This window comes from Cupressus sempervirens, chromosome 8, assembly GCF_028749045.1.
Source record: "Cupressus sempervirens isolate cs-2001-9-10 chromosome 8, ASM2874904v1, whole genome shotgun sequence".
Lineage (NCBI taxonomy): Eukaryota > Viridiplantae > Streptophyta > Pinopsida > Cupressales > Cupressaceae > Cupressus > Cupressus sempervirens.
The window spans coordinates 627,910,672-627,932,786 of NC_143125.1; positions in this window are offsets into that span (position 1 = coordinate 627,910,672).

The window sequence follows — 22,115 nt, forward strand, 5'->3', positions numbered from 1 at the left end:
ACTTGCATATTTGGAGTTTTCAATCAGTATTGCAGATTCCAGCATGCCATTAATGGACTTAAGAAGCTGATTCAGCATTTGCATGTCATATTTTGGTTGCTGGGGTCGTTTCTTGATTTTTGGAGCTATTTTTTACTGTTAAAGGCATTTGATTTACACTACAGCAACATCTTCTATACATCAGCAAGGAAAACACTTTTTGGGTTTTGTTCGCAGCCCCAGAAAACCATCTGGGTATCTTTTATATTTTACATGTAAGCTGTATATTTTGCAAAATCGAGCATGAGAGGCTACAACCATACCCCTCTCTGTTGGTAGTCGCAGATTTGAATGCAGTTTTCAAATGTCTCATTCTTGCTCATACAGACTCTGATTTTGATTATTCTTGTTATGAACTTGGCTATTTTTTTGTGCTCTATCCACTAGTGGAGTTGTTTTTTTATTTTCATGCATGAATTCTTCAAAAATTGTAGATTCTCAGTCGTGACTGTGCACAGTTCTCATTTTGAAAACTTCAGAGGATCATAACTTTCTCATACGACCTCATATTGAGGCGATTCTTTTTTTGAAAGTGCATGATTTTTTGAGTAGATCGTAGTGGTGCTATTTGTTTCCTTGATTATTGTGCCCAAGTTTCACTTTTAGAATATGCTCTTCATTAGGGTTTGTAATGCATTGAAATCAAGACCACTAAATGTTTCTTTCTAGTGGTAGTTGTAAATGCACTAAAATAAAGTGTCAAATCATATTTATTTGGGGGGGGGCATTGGCGTGGCTGGGTTCTCTTCTTTTTAGCATTTCTTTGCATTTCTTCATCATGGATCAAACAAATATGCCCATCCTAACTCCATACAATTACTTTGAGTAGAAATCAAGCATGCCAATTCACTTAAGGAAAGTTGGATTAAATAGGATAACTATGGGACTTGAAACTGAACCTGCTAAAGATGAAGACAAGCCTAAGTGGTTTAACAAATGTGATGAGGCATATGGAACATTGTGTTTTTCTGTTTCTCCTGACTTGCTATTTCACATTGAGTCTTTGGATACACAAAATGAAATATGGACAAAGCTAGAAAAATTATTTGGCAAACAAGATTCAATGAGGGGTCATATGTTGGAAAATGAATTAATTAGTTTGAGTCCAGGCAATTTCAACACAATCCAAGATTTTTTCACCAAATTGAAATCACTAAGGCTACAGTTAAAACAATGTGGAATTGAAAAGAAAGATGAACAACTGATTCTCGGTATTCTCTCTAAGCTAAGTTCAGAATATTCTGTGTTTGTCTCTACCTTCTATGCTACTAAGGGTGCACTTGGTACTCAATTCACCATGCCATCTCTAGATGATTTTGCTGTCAATCTCACTCAAGAACAGGACAAGCTAATCCAGATGGGCACTCTTAAGTCCTCTAAGTCACATGCCTTAGCAACCAACCAAGGCACAAAAGAACAAAAAGGACAAAGTAGTAATAAAAATAGTAAGGATGAGAAACAAAATAATAGTGAGGAAAAGAAGGATCAGATACCAATTGCTTCAAAAGCAACTATTCATACCTCATCCTCTAAGGGCGATAAGCCTAAGAAAGAAAAGGTTAAATGTGCCTATTGTAAAAGACTCGTCATGATGAACATAAATGTTTGAAGAAACAAATTGATCACTTGACATACATTCTTGAGAAGAATAATATTAGTGTTCTTGAGTCTATCAAACAAAGTTCTAATGAAGAGTCTAACAAGGAAAAAGAAAACAACAAGGGGAAAGGAAAGGGCAAAGCTCTTGTTGCAGTTGCTTCCTCACCATCCACTTGGGTTCTTGATTCGGGTGCTTCGCACCACATGGCTTCATCTAAGGAAGAACTTGCATCCTTGGAGCCATGTACTATGCCTTCTATTTCGATGGGTGATGACACTCCTATTGAGGTGTGTGGGAGAGGGTCTATTGATGTCGGGGATGGAAAATTTCATGATGTTCTTTGTGTGCCCTCATTATCAACTAATCTCCTATCAATATACCAGATCACTCACACAGGTTTAGGCAAGCGGGTTGAGTTCACTCCTGATTCAATGGAGATACGTGAGTTGCATAGTGATTCTGTAGTTGCAGTTGGGAGAGCAGATCATTCGTCACGGCTCTATCTATTTTCTCACTTTGTTCCTGATCCCCCTTCATCTATTTTTCTCACTCAGTCTAATGATGTGAGTAAATTATGGCACGAGCGGTTTGGCCATCTTAACTTCTGCTATTTGCATCAGCTCAACCAGCAAAGCATGGTCACAAGGTTGCCTTTGGTTCAATTCTCAGGAGCTGTTTACCAAGGTTGCATTCTTGGTAAGCATCCTAAGGAAAAGTTTGACAAAAGTAAGGCATGGAGAGCTTCATAGATACTAGAGTTAGTTCACAGTGATTAGGCTGGTCCATTTCAACATCCTTCTTTTAGCAGGGCCCGGTATGTCCTCACATTCATTGATGACCTTTCTCGATATACATGGGTGTACTTTCTCAAATAGAAGTCATAGGTATTTGATCATTTTCAAGACTTCAAAATTTTTGTAGAAAAGCAATCTAGGAAAGCCATGAAGGTTTTGCACATAGACAATGGTGGTGAGTATGTCAACCATTGGTTTGAAAGATTTTGCACTTCAGAGGGGATTGATTTACAGCATTCAGTTCCATACAATCCTCAGCAAAATGGTGTTGCAGAATGGAAGAATAGATCCTTGAAGGAAATGGAAAACTGTATGATTCACTCTAGATCTCTTGCACCATAGTATTGGGAAGAGGCCATTAACTGTGCTTGTTATATCTAGAACCGTGTTCCTCATCAAGCCTTGAAGGGAGTTACTCCTTTTGAAGCTTGGAGCGGTTGAAAACCATCAGTTAAGCACTTTCAAGTTTTTGGCTCCCCTGGATGGGCCCACATTCTTACAGAGAAATGTAAGGCCTTGGATCCGCAAAGTAGACCTTGCATATTTTTAGGTTATCCTGATGGTGTGAAGGGTTATCGGTTGCTCCACCCTACTACACATGAGTTATTCATTGAGAGGAGTGTTTAGTTTGAGGAGGGATCTTCAAGCTCACTTTCTATCACTTCTCCAACTCCTTCTACCTTGACATTAGAGTCACTTGGAATACATGACAGATCTTCTGATGAGTCAAATTCACCTGAACAGTCTTCTACCTCTACTTCTGATGCAGAAAGTGATTCAAAGAACTCACCTCCTTCCTCTAATAGTCATCATTCAGAGGTTAATGATTCCCCCCTAGATTCTCCATCTTCTTGCCCACTTTGGGCTAGACAAACCTTGCAATTTGCAGGTGATTGGGTTGGGGATCCATTAGACACCAGGTGAACTCGTTCACAATTCCAAGATGCTCCACATGTCTTCATTGCTACTGCCTCAGATCCACAATCCTTTCATGAGGCTTCTGGTATTTTTGAGTGGGATACAACTATGCAGGAAGAGTATAGTTCCTTGATGAGGAACCACACTTGGGATCTTGTCCCTCTTCCTAAAGGAAGAAAAATTGTTTGATGTAAGTGGATCTATCAAACAAAATTTGTAGCAGATGGGTCAGTTGACAAAAACAAGGCTCGCTTGGTCGCCAAAGGATTCTCCTAGGTTCTTGGGATTGACTACTCTGAGACTTTTGCGCTAGTTGCTTGAATGAATTCCATTCAAATTGTTCTTGCCATTGCTGCAGCTAATCGTTGGGAAGTACATTAGATGGATGTGAAGAGTGCTTTTCTTCATGGTGACCTTCATGAGGAGATCTACATGGAGAAACCACAGGGCTTCCTTCAAGATTCTTCACTTGTGTGTCATCTTCGAAAGTATCTCTATGGCCTCAAACAAGCTCCTCAGGCCTGGTATGCCAAGATGGACTCCTTCCTTCTATCAGTTGGGTTCACTCGGTGCCATTCTGATCCTAATGTCTACATTTTGCAACAGGGTGATTCACTTCTATTTTTGGTTTTGTATGTTGATGACTTGCTGATCACAGGAAGTTCTTCACCCACCATTAAGGTTGTCAAAGTGGCCCTTCAAGACATTTTTTTGATGACTAACTTGGGCTTGTTGCATTACTTTCTTGGGATTGAGATCCTTCAGTCTCCTTCTAGGATCACCATCACACAATCCAAGTATGCTCTAGATTTACTCTTGAGGTTTCAAATGGCTGACTATAAGCTTGCTCTGACTCCCTTCCTTTCTAGAGTCAAACTTGAGGCTCAATGTTCTTCTCCACTTGTTGATGGAACTTTGTACCACCAACTTGTTGGGAGTATCATTTATCTGACTCATACGAGACCTGACATCTCCTATGCTATAGGCATGGTCTCTCAATTCATGCAGGAGCCCCATGAGTTACACTAGAAAGCAGCAAGGCGGGTCCTTCACTACATTTAGGGTTCTCATAGTTGTGGGATTCACTACACAGTAGGTATTGAGCTTGATTTGGTGGGCTACATATATTCAGATTGGGCAAGTGATTCTGAGGATCACAAGTCTACTTCAGGGTATAGCTTCTCACTTGGGTTAGGTCCTATTTGTTGGTCGAGCAAAAAGCAGTCTGCTATTGCTTTGTCTTCTACTAAGGCTAAGTATCAGGGGGCTGTAAATGCTGCCACTGAAGCCATTTGGCTTCAACATCTTCTCACTAAGTTTGGTATCCAAATTAGATGGCCATCAGTCATATTTTGTGATAACCAGAGTGCCATTCAGATCTCACAAAATCCAGTTCATCATCAGTGGACCAAACACATAGAGGTCCACATGCACTACATCTGAGAGCTCATCCATGGTCATGTCATTGACCTTTGCTATTGTCTGACTTTTGAGCAAGTTGCTGATATCTTCACCAAACCCTTCACTACAAGCAAGTTCCTTCATTTGCGAGCTTTGCTGGGGGTGCGTGATGCTTCATCTTTTGGGGGGGCCTCTTCCTCTCACTCAGAGTCCTAACTTTTTTTGTGTGGAGGCATCTCTTTTCTCTCTCTTTTTGGGAAATTTTATGTACATGGGTACCTCATCAGGCTTGAATTTCTAGGACCCATTTCTACATCCACCTAAGCTTTGCTTATGGAGGGGTGTTAGTGTAGTTTTTTATTTTTCCTATTTTGCTAGGTTTTTCCTACACTTTTAATAATCTCGCTTAGGTTAATAAAGCATGTCTTATTAGGTGAATGGTTGCAAGGTGTCACCTTCCTACATGTGAGCATCCATTAGCTATCTTGGAAGATACTTTGCTATCTTTAGTCCGATAGATGGTTGCTCCTCATTGGTTGGTGTTGCCACCACCTCCCTCTTCCTAGCCTATATAAGCATGCTACCTGGCTTGTCTTTGCATCTCTTGTTTTTGCATCCTCGTAATGCTATTTTGCTTCTAGCATTTGTATTACTCTCTTGGAGACTAACTTTGTGTTGCTATTTTGATTTTGTATCATTTGCATTCAGAGTTTAGATATTTACTCTTTGCACTAGTTTTTTGGGTTGTTAATCTTTTCAGATTCTAACAGATGATCTTGATTTTGTTGAAGCATGGAAGGCTTGTATACAATGTATTACACTTGATAGGACAAAGCATTGGATTTCATGATCTAGGATAATATGTTGTTCAAAGGAAGCAAATTGTGCATTCCCAAAAGTTTAATGAGAGAGAATCTCATTAAGGAGAAGCATAGTGGAGGATTGGCTAGACATTTTAGTAAAGATACAAATATAGCTTTGGTTGTTGAAAATTATTATTGGCCATAGTTACAACAAGATGTGACAAAGTTTTTACAAAGTTTCTGAGTATGTTAGATGGAGAGAGGAGTGAAGCAGAATACAAGGTTGTATCAGCCATTACCTATACTAGAGAAGCCATGGGAGGATGTTAGCATGGATTTTGTTCTTGGATTACTAAGGATACAACATGGGCATTATTCTATTTTTGTGGTGGTTGACAGGTTTTCAAAGATGGAACATTTTATTCCTTGCAAGAAGACTAGTGATGTTGTTCATGTAGTAGAGTTATTTTTTCGAGAAGTGGTGAGATTGCATGGTTTTCCAAAGAGTATAGTTTCAGACAGAGATACCAAATTTGTTGGGTATTTCTGGTGTACATTATGGAAGAAGTTGAATAAAAATTTGAAGTTTAGTTCATCACATCATCCATAGACTAATGGATAGATAGAAGCTGTGAATCATACTTTGGGAAACTTGCTAAGATGCTTGGTTGGAGATAAACCAAAAGGATGGGATATGATTTTACCATAGGTAGAATTTGCATATAATAATTTTGTCAATAGGAGTACTGGTAAATCACCATTCTAGATTGTATATGGAAGTAGTCCTAGAAATATTTTTGTATTGAGGAAGTTGGATAAGGGAGAGATAAGTAGTGCTGAAGTAGAAGATTTTGCTAAACATTTGAAGAACATACATGAGCAGGTGAGGAAGCACATCATAAAGATGAATATATAGTATAAGGCTAAGGAAAATGTGAAAAGGAGATATAAGGAATTTTAGATTGGAGATGAATTCATGGTTCATTTGAGAAAGATGTGTTTTCTAGTAGGTAAATATAATAAGCTGAAGATGAAGAAGTTTAGACCGTGCAAGATAGTGAAGAGGCATGATTCTAGAAATGTGTATGAAGTGAAGTTGCTTGCTGAATTGAATATTTCACAATTATTTAATATTTTAGATTTGATAGAGTATTATGAAGGAGGTGATGGAGATGAAGTTCTTGAAGCGTAGTAGAGCATCCCAATAGCTAGTTTAGGTACAAAGGAGATTGAGGAGATACTAGACAGTCATGTTGAAAAAAGTACCAAAAATAGAACTTATGAAGAATATCTGGTCAAATGGAAAAGGGAGACCAATTGAGGATTCATCATGGCTAGCAAAGGAGGAGGTTAACCATCTTGGTTTTCCTCTAAACACTTGAGACTAACAAGGTCACTTCTAAACTTACCTTGGGTGTCTAATGTAGGAGCATCTTGGGTGTAAGGGAAATCTTGCATCACCAAAAATTATTGTATTTTCAGCCTTTTCTATTTTAATAAGGACTAGTAGATAGGGTGGTTACTATTTATGGGAACTTACTATTTTTAGTAAGTTTATCATACAAGCTCAGAATGTTCTCATTTTCTACAAGAAAGTTCATTTTAGAGTTGTAAGCCTACCATAAAAATCTCATTTCTAAAGCATTATTATTAGAGAAGTTATTATAGATTTTTGATGGAAAAATTTGTAGAAAAATCTTTAGGCTCACTATTGGAGACTTTAGAGAGCTCAAATGAGGTCCAAAAACTTGACAGAAGGGCACTAGCATAGTTTTGAGCCTGTAGATCAGAATCTAGCATTTCAAAGTGGTTATAATAGCCAATTGGAGCAACAGTTTGTGAGTTATGGCCTTCAAAAGTTGGGCTACCAAAATTTCTAAAATAATTTGTCAAAGATGTATTTGGCCAACTCTATGTGTATTTTTAGGGTCTGTCAGCCCTAGGTATTAAGTTTAAGCATCTAGAACCTTCCCAGGTGGCATAAAATTGCCTATTTAAAAAAGGCCCAAAGATTGTCTAGGACAGCTCTCAGTGATAGTTCACAGCACTATTTTGTAGATTACTATAATGAAGGTGCACATTTGAGTTAGCATATTTTAATTGAGAATTCTATAATTCTATATTTGTGACGATAATAAGAAGTCCATATTTTGTTCTTGCATTTGCTATTGTTTCTTTGTTTCTGTTATGAGTTTATGGTATTAAGGGGAGTCCCCTACATCAGAAACCCAATTTGGGAAAAACCAACAGTGACATGCTACTCATTCTCACTCTTCTAAAGTGATGCCCTAGAAAGGCCAACCCTATTAAAGGTTACAATGCACATTGTTAAATGTGACCTGGTTAAAGTATTTCAATCACCCTATTAGGAGTGTAGCATGTTAGAGGACTTTAGATCATTCACTTGGAATGTCACTTGGTTAAAGAATTTACAAATGAATTTTGGGTCAACCTTAATCGAAAGGATTTACCCTAGGCTAATACAATGATTAGAAAGCAATAGTAAGGCTTGATCTGATAATAACTTATAACTCTATTTTATAGATTATAGATCTCTATTTCAGTCCTCCATTCTACTTGGCTTTCACACACTTTAGCTTTGACATCTTGTTCACCCATAAAGTATCCATACCCTTAATCCTTCTTGCTCTAATTGCAAATGCAATCTCTTCTCTTAGGTCATTGAATGAAGCAATACCCTAGACTCCTTGTCTTAGGTTCTCACACATGACAACCTTTTCTTTTGACTAGCCATCTCTATAAATAGAAAATTAAGATCTTTCATTCATCCTCCTTTTCCTTTTATTTTAGGGTTAGGTTAGATTAGGTAGGATTCAATGAATCTACTCATCATTTCATTTCATTTCCTTCTAGAAACTTCTCCTTCAATCTTCTTTGAATTCACCTCAAAATGGTTCACCATGAATTATGTGCCACTAGCTCATGAAACATATCTTCCATATAGTTCACACAATCCTAGATATGAAGATTATCATCTTAGATTCATTAAATTCACTATCTTTCTCATAATGGTTACACTCAACATTAACTTGCTTATGATGCTGAGCACATACTACATTGCTCGATATCCACTATCAAAACACTCAACACAAACTAAAGTTTACTGGTGCTTGGCATCAACTAAAATTTACTTGGCTTATACTATATCACTTGGTTTATACTAAAATTGACTTTTCTCAGCTCCAACTAATTTTTTTCTTTACTTACACTAACTTTTCTTGCCACCTACTGGGCAGATTGTTAAGCTTGGTAGACACAATTCATTTAACTTATTCTTTTGAACTTAATCAGTGTATCCATTCCTTGCAACCTTAAGTAGATTATTAATGCACTATAATATCATTGTATTAACTGATCTTTGTACTCCTTTTCCATATCATAACTCAACCTTTCCTCTAGTGCTATTGTTACCTCATTTGATAAAATCCTCTTCATTAATTAAACAAATGATAGTACTCAAATCATATAAGCAATTGCCTTACTAGCTAGTGGCAGATTTGACATCAATGACAAAAAAATGATTGAAACATATTTTATACTTGTATTAATCTATTTTCAATTGTTAGTAGTAATTTTTTTATAGTTCTATACATAGTTTGTTTGTTATTTTATAGAGTTTGGAGTGCTTAGGATAATTATTTTGGTTTTTACTAGTTTGCTAGTCTGCCTAGAGGTGTGAGTGCAAGATGGAGTCTTAGGGCCACTTTTGATTCTTGGCATTGTATGATTTCTTTGTATTTGGAAGTAGACTCCATGTAATCCATGTATAGTAGAGATGGGACCATGAAAAACACATATCTAGTTTTTAAGTTGATGCCCTAGGCAAGTCATTCCAACTTGGTTAGGAATCACATAGTAGAGAAAGAGTTATGGACATGATTGAACATGTTGATAGTTCAATCCAAGTATGTGGAGAGTTAGTAGGTGTTGTGGACTAGCCCCAATCATGAGGAGAAGCCTTGGTGTGTACCCTAAGGAATGCACTACAAGTTTATGTATCAAATAACATGTAAACCCTTGAAACCCTTATTTCTAGGCTAAAATTGTGCCCATACAATATACATAGTTTGGAAAACCCATACCTTCTAAATATTGAAGAAATTTGAAAATGGTATTAGGAATGGTAATTTTTTTGGGTACTTGTTAAAATTTTTTGTAAGATATCCTAGTTCTTGTGCATTGGGAGGGCTAAGCCTTGTAGCATTTTCGCAAGCATTTGAGTGCATTTACACTTGTGATTGCAACATGATTAAGGTTTTGACATTTTTTTGGGTTTGGAATCTTGGATAGAGACCTGAGGCTTACCTAGGTGTCCATTTGATCATGTGGGAAGATTCAATGAGCATTGGGGTTATGTTTGTTGATGGGAATTAATGAGTAAGCTTGTACTATCTAATTGAATGTGTACCAATTGAAGGAGTAGAATTTATTGGATAGAATCCTAAGAGGAATAGGGTCTATAGAAACCCTAGTTGGTCAAGTGTATGACCTAAGGAGACCCTAAGAGAGAGCTTGGGGTTTTAGAGAAAGATTGGTTAGTCACATTAGGATGACACCCATAAATTTTCACTACTGTAGTAATAAAGTTTGCCTCTTAGGGATACAATTTTGATCACTTGTGATTATTTTGAATTTTTATTTGGGAAATCCTTGGATTTGATGTGGAATTCATAAGTAGTAGGTAAAAGAATGCTTTTTAATGCATGATTTTAAAACAACACATGCACTGAACCAAATCATGGTCATTGATGGTCAATCATGTTGTGTAAGTTAAAAATATTCCTAAATACTACCTAGCATTAACAAGTGTTGGAAGTCTAATAGGAAAGTAGGATACTAAGATACTGAGAGGGTTGGGTGGGGGGAGGGTGAATCTGGATCTTTAAACTTTTACCCTTTCAAACAATTTTTCAATCTAATATCTTTCACCTTAAACCATTATCTCAAAAATATCATAAATCACATAAACATTTATCACAATGATGTATTGGATCTAACAAATAATCACATCCATGAAATATCTAAGAAAATGATCAACACATAACACAAAGATTTTAGTTACGTAGAAACCCTCCAAGGTGAAGGCAAATATGGATAACTTTAAGAAACCCCCCTTTGGAAATTTTTTTATAAAATCTTGGTGAATCCAAAATTATTTTAGGGGGGAAATTTTTCTATTAGTGATTTCTTTTTCAAACTTGGAAAATATTTGATTTCATTGGTGATTTTTTTTTGTCATTTGAAAATTCTATAAAACCTTGGTGAATCTTTAATTATTGAAGAAAATCATGACCAAAAGTATGAATACCTAGAAACCATATTTTATATAATCTAAAACATAGTACATAACTCATTTTAATAACCATTAGATGATCATAAATTGATGGTACAAATCCTGTTTCAGACCTAAATGTTCAAGGACAACAAGTTTTAGAAAAAGTCTCTGGAATAATGACACTTGTCCATAGTCAAATCCATTTTTGGAAAAAGCTTAAAAGGATAAAAAATTACTTGTAAAGTCTCCAGAATAGAGATGCGTGTTAATTATATGTATCTATCATATAACCTAACTTAAAGTTTTACCATAAATTGGTGAATGTAACCATCAAATAAGACAAGCCTCAAAAATTATGGGTGAAAATATTTAATTTACCACATGGAAAGATTAGATTAAATTGGCAATGTCATCATCAAAATAAAAATGACTATGTATCATTACCAGAAATTGGTCTGAGCATGGGACCCAGTTTTCATAAAGTGCGAATGATGCCGCCACCTAAAAAGTGTAATTCCTTTTGCCAAATTTAGGGTCCCCTATAAGTGAGATTCATCATTTGGAAAATATTCACCACTAAAGTAAACCTTGAAGGTACAATTAGGGTGGGAATGATGCCCAAATTTTTTCATTATTGTAGTAATAAAGTTTTCCTCTTGTGGTAGCAATTTTGATCACTTTTGATGATCTACCCTATAAGAGGTCTACCTTGTTAAGAGCTTACAAGACTTATCCAATCTACCTTAATTAAAGTATGTAAAACTTACAACTAAGTAAGAACTCTATTAAGAGATTTATAAAGGTCTATTAGGACCAATCTATTAAGAGATTTACCCCAAAACACTTGCTAGAATGTATCAATACCTGATACTTTAGTTTTTGCTTCAAATATTGGTAATAAATCTTCTCTTTAAAATCTTTCATTTGATCTCCAATTTGATATATTTGTATTCTTCCTATCACTACTTTTTTCAATCACTTTGACATGAAATTCCAAAGAATTTATTCAATGCATTTGCAATGGACCTAATGTATTGATTTATATGCAATTTACTCTAAAAATATTGCATCAACTTGATAAATCTTCAATACATCTTTGTTGATGCATCACTGATTTATACTCTAGAGAGCATCAGATAGGGTAATGACCCCTAGCTTACCTCTTAGATAAAAAAATACATCCTTAGGTAATGACTTGTTGAATATGTCATATATCTACTCCTTAGTGTTCATATATTCCAATATCACCTCTTTGTCTTGAACTAGTTCCCTTAGGAAATGATATTTGATTGCAATGCATTTTGTCTTAGAGTGCATCACTAGATTTTTTTATATATTGATTGCACTTGTGTTATCTCAATAGATAACTACTAGTTCTTTGATTTCTTCCTTCATTCTTGACATCAACTACTTGATCCACATTAAGTTAGAACAATTGACTTCTGCAACAACATGTTATGCTTCTACTATGGATTGAGAAATATAGTTCTACTTCTTACATGTCCAAGATACTAGTCTCTTTCCAAGAAAGAATGCTTCTCCACTAATATTTTTTCTATTATCAATTATTCATTCCCAATCTACATTAGAGAAGTCTCTTAATTAGAGATTCCCCCATTTCTTGTACAATAACCCATAATCCTTAGTTCCTTTTAGATATCTAAGGATTCTTTTGACTGCCATCATGTGATTTTCTTTAGGATTAGTAGAGAATCTTATAGCTATGCCACCTACCAATGCAATATCAGGTCTTGTGTGAACCACATATTGAAGTTTCTCAATCATTGATCTATAAGAAGTTTGGTTCACCTCCTTTGAATCGTCATCCTTTGAGAGCTTATGTCTAGTAGACATAGGTGTACCAACTAGGTTGGCATCTTCCATTCCAACTACTTTCAATATTTCCCTAATGTACTTTGATTGAGTGATAAATATCCCATCCTTCATCTGATTAACTTGTAGACCCACAAATAATTTGATTTAACCAAACATAGACATTTCAAATTGTTTCCTTATTTCTTCATAGAATAAGATATCATCTACAAATATTTTTGAAAGAAATATCATATCCTAATGTACTTCCTTAGTATACAAATTTCTATTATGATTTGTCTTTTCAAAACCATTTTTTACTAGGTATCAATGAATTATTTCATACCATGCTCTAGGAGATTTATTTAAACCATATAGGGCTTTATGAAGTTTAAATACCATGTCTCTTTGGCTTGGATCTATGAAATATTTAGAATGATCAATGTAGACTTCTTCCTCCATGACCCCATTCAAGAAAAATTATTTGATATCCATATGATATATTTTGAATCCCTTTTGTGGTACATATGCTAGAAGTTTTCTTACTCCATCAATTCTTGCAACAATGGTAAATGTTTCCAAATAATCAATACCTTCTTCTTGAGCATAATCTTTGTAGACAAGTCTTGACTTGTTTTTTGTTACTTCACTTTTTTCATTCATGTTATATCTAAATATCCATTTTGTACCAATTATATTTTTATCCTTCATCTAGAAACAAAAGACTAGGTTTTATTCTTTTCTATTTTCTCAATCTCTTCATTCATTACTTCTATCCAATTTTCATCTTCTAAAGAATATTTTACAGATGTAGGTTCAACATAATAAAGTAAACATGTACCTTTTAGTTTTTTCCTTTTCATTATGTCATCTATTTCTTCTCAAATTATTTGGTTAGGTATGTGATGCCTTATGACATATTTTTCAAGCCTTGGATATTTCTTTCTTTTCTTAGAACTTGGTTCTATAAGGTTTTCATTTTTTTCTCAGGTTCCTCTAGCTTATCTTGTTTTAGCTTGGGTAGTATTGGTTGTGACTCAAGTTGCACTACATGGGGTTGCAAATCTAATTGAACTAATTGTGACTTGGGCTAAACTACCAGTGTGTTGCTAGATGTACTTGGTTTTTGGTTGGCTTCAACCTTCTAAAGTAGGTTTTAGGTTCTTCATAGTATACTAACCTTCTGTGATCCTATTAGCCTTAGTTTTGAGTCACCATTTAAAAAAATTTCTAGTTCCTTTTTGAAACTCAAAATCCTACATCAATCAAGTCCTTCTCAATTTCTTATTTTCAAAAAGATCACCATGCTTTGCATATAGAAGTCAATCTTATGATGCCTTTCACAATTCTTTCTTTTGAACCACTTTGAATGTCTTTGAAACTTGGCTCAAAGTAGTTCAAAGAATTTCAACCAAAACATTTTGACACTAATATTTTTCTATAGGTGGGACCTACTAAGTATAGTGAAAATGTTTACTTGAACCACTTCAAACTTCTTTGAATCTCTATTCAAATCAGGTCAAAGTAGTTCTATTGCTGAAAATTTTGCACATGGATGTTAATGATTCCCAAAGAACAAGAAGTTCTTGAGAAATTAAATGAGGTGTTAGAAGTAATGATTAAAGGTCTTGTCCAAGTTATTTTTGTTTAAGACAAAAGATCAATTGTCATCATGATTAAAGAAGGAAAATATTTCATTTGGGAGTCAGATTAGATGTTAGAAATTTATAATTATTGCATAGACATTCACAAAGGATGATCTTTTAGTGAAGGTGTCTTGTCACAATTTCAAGTGTGCAAATCAAGCCGCAAAAAAAGTGCCATGAATACCTCATTATGAAGTGGTGCGTTCACCAGTATGCCCCCTTACCTTTAAAAGCATAAGTTTCCCACTTAATTATTTTATCATGTGCAAAGGCAAATCAAAAATTGAGCAGCCATAAGAAAAGAGAAGAGGTTTGGTTTTCTTTTAGTGAATTATAGGTGAGAATATGAGAAATCCCTTATCATTTCTTTTGTGTGTTTCTTTGAAGAAAAACAATAGTGTTGGAATTTTATTTTCTTTGTTTAGAATGAGGTCTATTCTACATTTGTTTAGAAATATTTCTAGTTTAAGTATAAGAGACCCATCATTTTTTACACTAATTTAGGAGTCAAGGTTGAAAAGATAAAAGAAAATTTTCTTGAGAGAGCTAATAAATTTTATGGTTTTTTAAAGGTCCTAACAAGTGATGTAATTTAAGTTGTTTCTTTTCCCCCTACCCTTTTAAGTGCTAAGCTAATTTAGTTGTATATTGATCACTATGACATGAGAACCAAGAGTATTTTGAACAAGGATGGAGAACCAATATTTTCTATCTCTAGGGAGACTATCTCATCAGTGTTACATCTACCGGAGTGTATCTTTGTTTCTTTTAGCCCTACTTAGTCTCTGACTGAATATCAAGAAAAACTATACAAGTACCATAATATGTTGGCTAGGAAATGGATAGAGACTAATTATAAAGGTTTCTCAAGACTACCCAAAATAATTACCAAGGATCATATAAAGCCCCATGTTCATGACCTTGTGGTTTTGTTACACTAGGTTAAAGGGTCTATAGATGTTTTCCTCCTTGAAGATTGGATGTACCACTATATAGAGATTATGCTAAAAGGAGAATGTATTTTGGATTGGGCAAAATTGATAGCTAGTTCATTAAGGAATTAGCTCAAACATTATAAGATATCCAGAGAAGATTTCCATATGTCTTCCTACTTGACCCACTGCATTGCATGTGTTAGCAATATTACTTCCCTTCCCCATGAACCTTGGAATGAAGATGTAATTGTCTATCAATATTGTCCCCTACTTAAAAAGGATAAAGTGTTTAAAGAATTTAGGAAATACATGATGTTCTAATATAAAGTGTGTGTTTCAACCTTAGAAAAGCACTGACGCCAAGGATATCCCTAGAGGCCCAAAAGCTGATTCAAATGTACAAGACCTATTTCATTCAATTTCCTAAGTTTACATACCTATGAATAGGGGGATTTGAAGAAAAACTAGTGAAGCTACCTTGGTATGCTTTGGGTTGTTTTATTATAACTGCAATATGTAAGAAGTTATTTATTGTAATTAAGGATAATCTACCCCAGAAGGAGTAGGAGTTTGTCTTCCTTGTCAAGCTTGGTTATTTATCCTATAGTATTATGATTAATGCCTCTGTGATTGGAAGCAACTTGCTCAATTCCAACTTTGGATCCTACAAGGGAAGGAGAAATTTTGATAGTGATGGGTTTGTAGCAAAGGTACTTGATTTGAAGGGTCAATCACCAATAGTTCCTCATTTAAAAGATTTGTTGCAATATTGCAATGATGAGAAAGAGGTGGTAAAAAGGGACCATTCAAGATTAACACTCCCAAAAATTAATTTTGTGAAATTTAAATTGAAATTGGAGGGAGTAATTGAAGATGGTTCAGATATTGGATGGGTCCTAGGAAGAGGCAAGTGAACAAAAACAATTATAAGTGGATTGGAACTAGGGTGAAGAAGATGACATAAACTTGAGAACCACATCTGTTCTAACCCATATAGATAACTAATTAAGGAGAAGAAACATAAAGGCTATCAATGAAAAATAAACTGCAAAGTCCCCAAAGGTGGTTTCTTTCACTGAAACATTAACTTTTGACATCCAAATTTTATCTCATCTTGCACATAACTTTTCAAATTCCAAGAAGTAGAAAAGACCACCATCTCCTAAACAAATCATGGCTCCTAGAACTAGATCTAAGAACAAATTTGAGGCACTCATACAATAGAAGGTTTAGAAGGAGAAAATGACGACCTAAAGACAAAGTCAAGGAGAAGAGCTCACCCTTTTAGATAATTAAGATGGTGACATAGAGTTAATAGAGGCTTCAATGTCAGATCAACCTAGTTTCATCACTCCTTTAAGAGGAAATCAAGGGACGACTACTACTTTCACCATTCCATCATGGTTATCTAATCTAGTCAGCAAGAAACACAACCTTTAATTGATGTCTACATCATTTAAAGATATCATCACAAAATATGTAGCCTGCAATTCTATTGAGTTGTCATTTTGTATGATGCTTAGAGATATGAATCCTTTCAAACTCCTCTCTTGAAAAGATGATCTTGGATCAACTCAAGCTTCTGGGTGATCTTGTGACCTACTGGAATCTTCTTAGTTGAAGATAAATGTGAGTGCTCATGAAAAGGCCTTTGCTAGTTTGAAACAATTCAGATAAGATGTAAAATCTGCTTGCTATTTCAAAAGAATGAAACACACAAAAATAAATATATTTTTCTATTTTTTAATTTTTATGATGAATGCAATCTAAAAATGCAACTATATGAATTTTTAATTTAACCAAGAGGCTGGTAAATAAAATAATGAAGATAGGGTAACAAGAAGTTTAAGAAAATAACATGAAAGTGAAAATTGTAATGGACATAAACCACAAAAAAACACATCTACAAGTTAAGCTTTCAAAAAGATCAGTGGGTAACCAATGAAAATAGGACCACTAATTCCTTAATTCCACTGATGCAATTATTGATAGGAATTTAGTAACTATAAGATGTTTCACTTTTCATCAAATTGCAAGGCCATAGAAAGTGCACTCATGCAAGATGAAAACTTAGGTAGGAACAATATGGTGATCTCTTCTCAAACTAAGTATGTCAGTAGAATTTGTAAACTTGTAGCAAACACTAGAATCAAAAGATCTCACAACCAAAATAATGCAATTAAACTATTGGCACAATTACACTTCATGAACATACATTCACAAAATATAACACACTTGGGCAAGAATCACTACGCTCCAAATGTGAGAACCAACAACATATATTATTGCATCAAAATAATGGTGGCCTGGAATACATATTACGTTCCTAAATTTATAAGAAATCTTCTCCTCAATTTGCATTGAGAGTGAGAGATATCTTTATGCAATCATGTGCTTCTAAACTAATAAAACAAATCTATTTATGTACAAATTGACTATCTAACTGGTGCTTAGTAGGACTCCATCCATATTTATACTAGTAATTAAATGCATGAGCCTTTACATGTTTTAAAACAAAGAAAACATGAGAAAATAAGAAAGAGAAAGCCATTAGATGATGTAAGAGTATTTGGAAGTGACAAAAATAGAAGCTCCATCTTCACTAGGCATCTATAGGAGTTAAACTCCTATGAGAATGTATTTTTGATACATGGAAAGCTCTAAATTTATAACTAGTAGTTAATTATTGGTGCACCTCTAAATTCTTCAAAATCGTTAAGAACACCAATAAAAAAGAGAACCTATGTGCCTAGCACACTTGCACACTTGGCATACCTCAGAAGTAGGTTCAAAAGATGGAAATTTTCATTAAGTGTCAAAATTGAAATTCTGGCTTCTAGGTTTTCTTCTCCTTTATACCAAAGCTGTGTTTAGGTATTTGCCCTTGAATTTCTCAATGATATCAGTGACTTGAGCTTCATCTAGAAAATCTAAGGCCTCAAACTTGTTCTTGACTTTCTACCTATAGTTGCCTACCTCAATGTGAGTCTAAAAAATCTCTAAGTTTCATATCCAACTCTAATAATGCTTCTTCCATTCTGAATGCTTGGATGATGTCATCATCATTAGAAGCTTCCTAAAAAAATTTCCAAAATTTCTCAACTACTACCTCTACTGATATTAACATATCTCTAGAATCATCTCCAAAAATGTCTAAACATGCATAATATAATGCCTCTCTACATCCAAAATTTTTGCTTGGGTTTGATCCTTGAGCTTATGAATCTCTATGTGTAATGTTTCCATTACTTTCCATAGTTTTCTCTATCCAATCATTAATTCTATCTAACTCCTCTATTGTATAGACTTACATCAACATCTGATACCTTTGGCATTTAATTTCTTGTAGTGCTTGTAAGTATTTGCCCTAGGAATGTACTTCATCCATCAAACCAAAATCTTGATTTAAAATGACCACCAACTTATTTGCGTTATCCTCCATATGGTATAGAAAATTGAGATTTCCTTGTATAATTTGTAAACCTTTCTCCTTAAAACTCTCTTTCTATTCCTTACAAGCTTTCAAAAATAGATCTAATTGGCCTTTACCCCTATCTCTTCTTTCCAATACCGTATTCAGAGTCTCTTCAGGATTTGTAGGATCTAAGGGACCAACAACTTCTCTTAGATATCATTTTATGATCTCATTTTTTCTTCAAAGTGTTATCAATTTTTCCCCATCCTATTCTAAGTGCCTAAACCCTTCTTTAATTCCCATTGTGACCATCATCTTAGTAGTGTCCAACATAGGTTTCCCAAGCATGACCTCCCTAATTTGATAGTCTCTTGGAATTAATTCTTCAACATCTATATTTGGAGGAGGGATAGCCATGTGAGAAAATAAATCCTAGTTTTAATCACTCATAATGAAGGCCAATGTCCACACATCCTTCGGTGGTGACTCAGGTTTCCTTAGAACTTCAATTAATTCCATCCTATCCTCTTCCCCAGTGGTGAATTTCTTCCTTTTGTTTCTAATTACATCTTTTCTTAGACATCTTGGTACATGCACTATTGGGGATTTACCTTTCAAGGACGAATGAGTTTTCTCTACTATGCTCTTCCCTTTATCCCTCCTTTCTAGAGTCCTCTCCTTCTATGAAGGATCCACACTAGGAGCCTTTGTATCTATGAAATCAACAGTTCTCACCTCTGTGTCTTGGAAATTTTGTTGAGGTTTCTCACTTTTTTTCTTTTCCTCTGACACTTCCTTGGTGGATGCTTGTTGTGGCTCTTCCCCTTGTTCTACTTGAACTTGTCCTTCTTTGGTGTTTGGAGGAAGAGGAGTAGCCAATCCATTATCTACAAAAAATGTAACATGAATAGGTGATGGTGTGGCTACTTTGGGTCCTTGTGGCTTGAGTGGCAACAAAATCCAATCCTCCTATTGAGGTTGACTAGTTGGAGTATCTCTAATTTTATCCTTGACCAATTCAGTATCAACAAGAATGAAATCAAAATCTAACATCTGAAAGATATTAGTGCCCTCAACATCTTGCTCATTTATCCATAATTGCATTTTATCCTTGGAGGTTGTAGATTGAATGGATTGCTTGGGAATGGATGGGGGTGTGATTGTACAACTTCTTCTCCATTCTGATTCTATGGCTCTAGCATGACAAGTTCTCCAATTCAATGGAAGGTTATCCTCTTTGTCCTCATCATCCTCTTCTTCATCATCTTCTAGGATAGCTTCTAGGATTGCTAGGAAGGGAATTACTCTCCTAATGATCTTTTGCCTCCTCTTGACTAGAGTCTTAATCTTTCTTCTCTTAGGAGTGGAATAGGAGTTTTGAACCTCTTGTTGAAGTAGGAACACCTCTTGTACTTTTGTTTCTTCTTCTCCTTGGCCTTGTTCAATTGGCAGCACTTGAGGATTGTCTTGGGATTGTGTGGCTTCCACATCTTTTGACCCTTACACATTTTCTTATCTTGGCTATGGAGGTGCTTGAGTTACTTCCTCTTCTAGCTCAATTTTTTGAGGAGAAGTTCTCTTCCTCTTACCTTTACCCTTCTAAGCTTGATAACATCCAACTGGTCTACCAAGTTGGTGCACCATTTTTGGTCTCACTAGTGACTGAGCTATAAATGTAGGTACTATGACCTTAGCTCCTTGACCTTTTTCTAGGTAGGCTTAAATGTGAAAGACTACCTCTTAAGGAATTGGATCAAGTTTGAAAGGTCTCTTGATCCAATACTTTTTCAATTTGATGACATGCCTGGCCCTGCGATTAATGTCTAAGTTTTCTTCTTTTTTAATCTTGGTATTCATGATAGGTTGGTCACCGATCTTGTCCCTATTGAACAATGGATTAAAAAGATCCTCTGTATCTTATTGCACTACCTTGAAAGGAATCTTTATCTTCAAAGAACTTCCTATTAGATAGAGAGTCATTCTATAATAATCCATCCTCGATTACATCTTCATGTTGAAATGTCTTGCTAGCCAAATACTGTACTCTTCCAATGTTATCAAAATAGGGTTGAGGATAATTATATTCTTTTAAGGGATGTTGATCCCATTCAGGCCAAATACTATACATCTTCATGATGAAATGTCTTGTCTTCAAACCACACTAAAAGGTCCTATAGTAATAGGCCATACCCAACATATTTTGTGTTGCTTCCTGACTCTGTCATATGCAGACAAGAGTTGTCAAGTGATCTCCAATAGAATGAGTCTATCACTAGGATACCTAGGGAGATTCTTAGGGTTGATAGTTGTACTTGGTACCCTCAAATATGTGAATGTTTGAAACTAGATGTAGTAGGATCCAACCTCTAATATCTTAGCTACTACCTCCTTTGGCATCCTCTTCACATAATCCCCTTTAATGAATTGGATTATTGCAAATATAAATGTATCATTCACTATTCTATATTCCTTACTATGCTCTAGAAGCTTCTTCTCCACCAACTGAGGATATATTGTATATAGACATGCATTTTCATCTTACATGTTACCCTTTTTGTAGAGCCTAATGTAATATTTTTCCTTTGTAGCTAATAAGTAGACCAAGTATGATGTCATGTAAAACTTTCAGTTATTCTTAATCACTACTAGTTGCTCACACAAGTTCTCACTAAGAATGGAAGCCTAATCAATCAACATCTTTGTCCTCTTGATAGTCTTAATGAAATGCACCATCCAAATGTTCAAGTAACCTGATGCTAGAAACCCCATGACTCTACTCAAAAGTATGATTGACTATCCAATATCTTCCTTCATATATCCTCTTGTCATGTTGAATTTTCCTACTTTATGGTCCAGAGGAGTGTTCTCAATGAGGTAAAAAGACTAAATGATTTTGAAATCTTCATCAACATGTTCCATGTACCATCTCTTTGCTTGGTGATAGGTTAATTTGGTGAATTGATCTACCCTTAGAAGGTGGAACACCTTCTCTATGTTATTGGGTTGAAGATCCAAGATGATCTCTCTAGTTATGCTCTTCATGACCCTTTCTTTTGGAACATGGTTTTCTGTGAGTGTCATAATCAATTCTAGAGATTGTACTAATACTGGATGTGATGTTGTGTTAATAAGTCCTAAGTGAATCAAAGTGGATATCACTAGAGACCTTTCTGTTGGTTTGTTGCACAACTCTAGGAATGTGCTCAAATCTGTATGACCCAATTCAGTGTAATAGATCTCTAAATAATTGTCCTAGAAATATGACTTCATCAAAACACCTTGAAACTTGAATACCATGGGTTTTAGAACCATCTTTGCATCGAGGGAAGATGATGAAGAGGCCATTTAATTTGCAGGAAAATAATGTCCATTAGTCCAAAGTTGAAGAGAAAATGATTAGTTCAAACCCTAGTACAGGCATAGAAAAAGAATAAAAACCCTAATTTCTCAAAATTA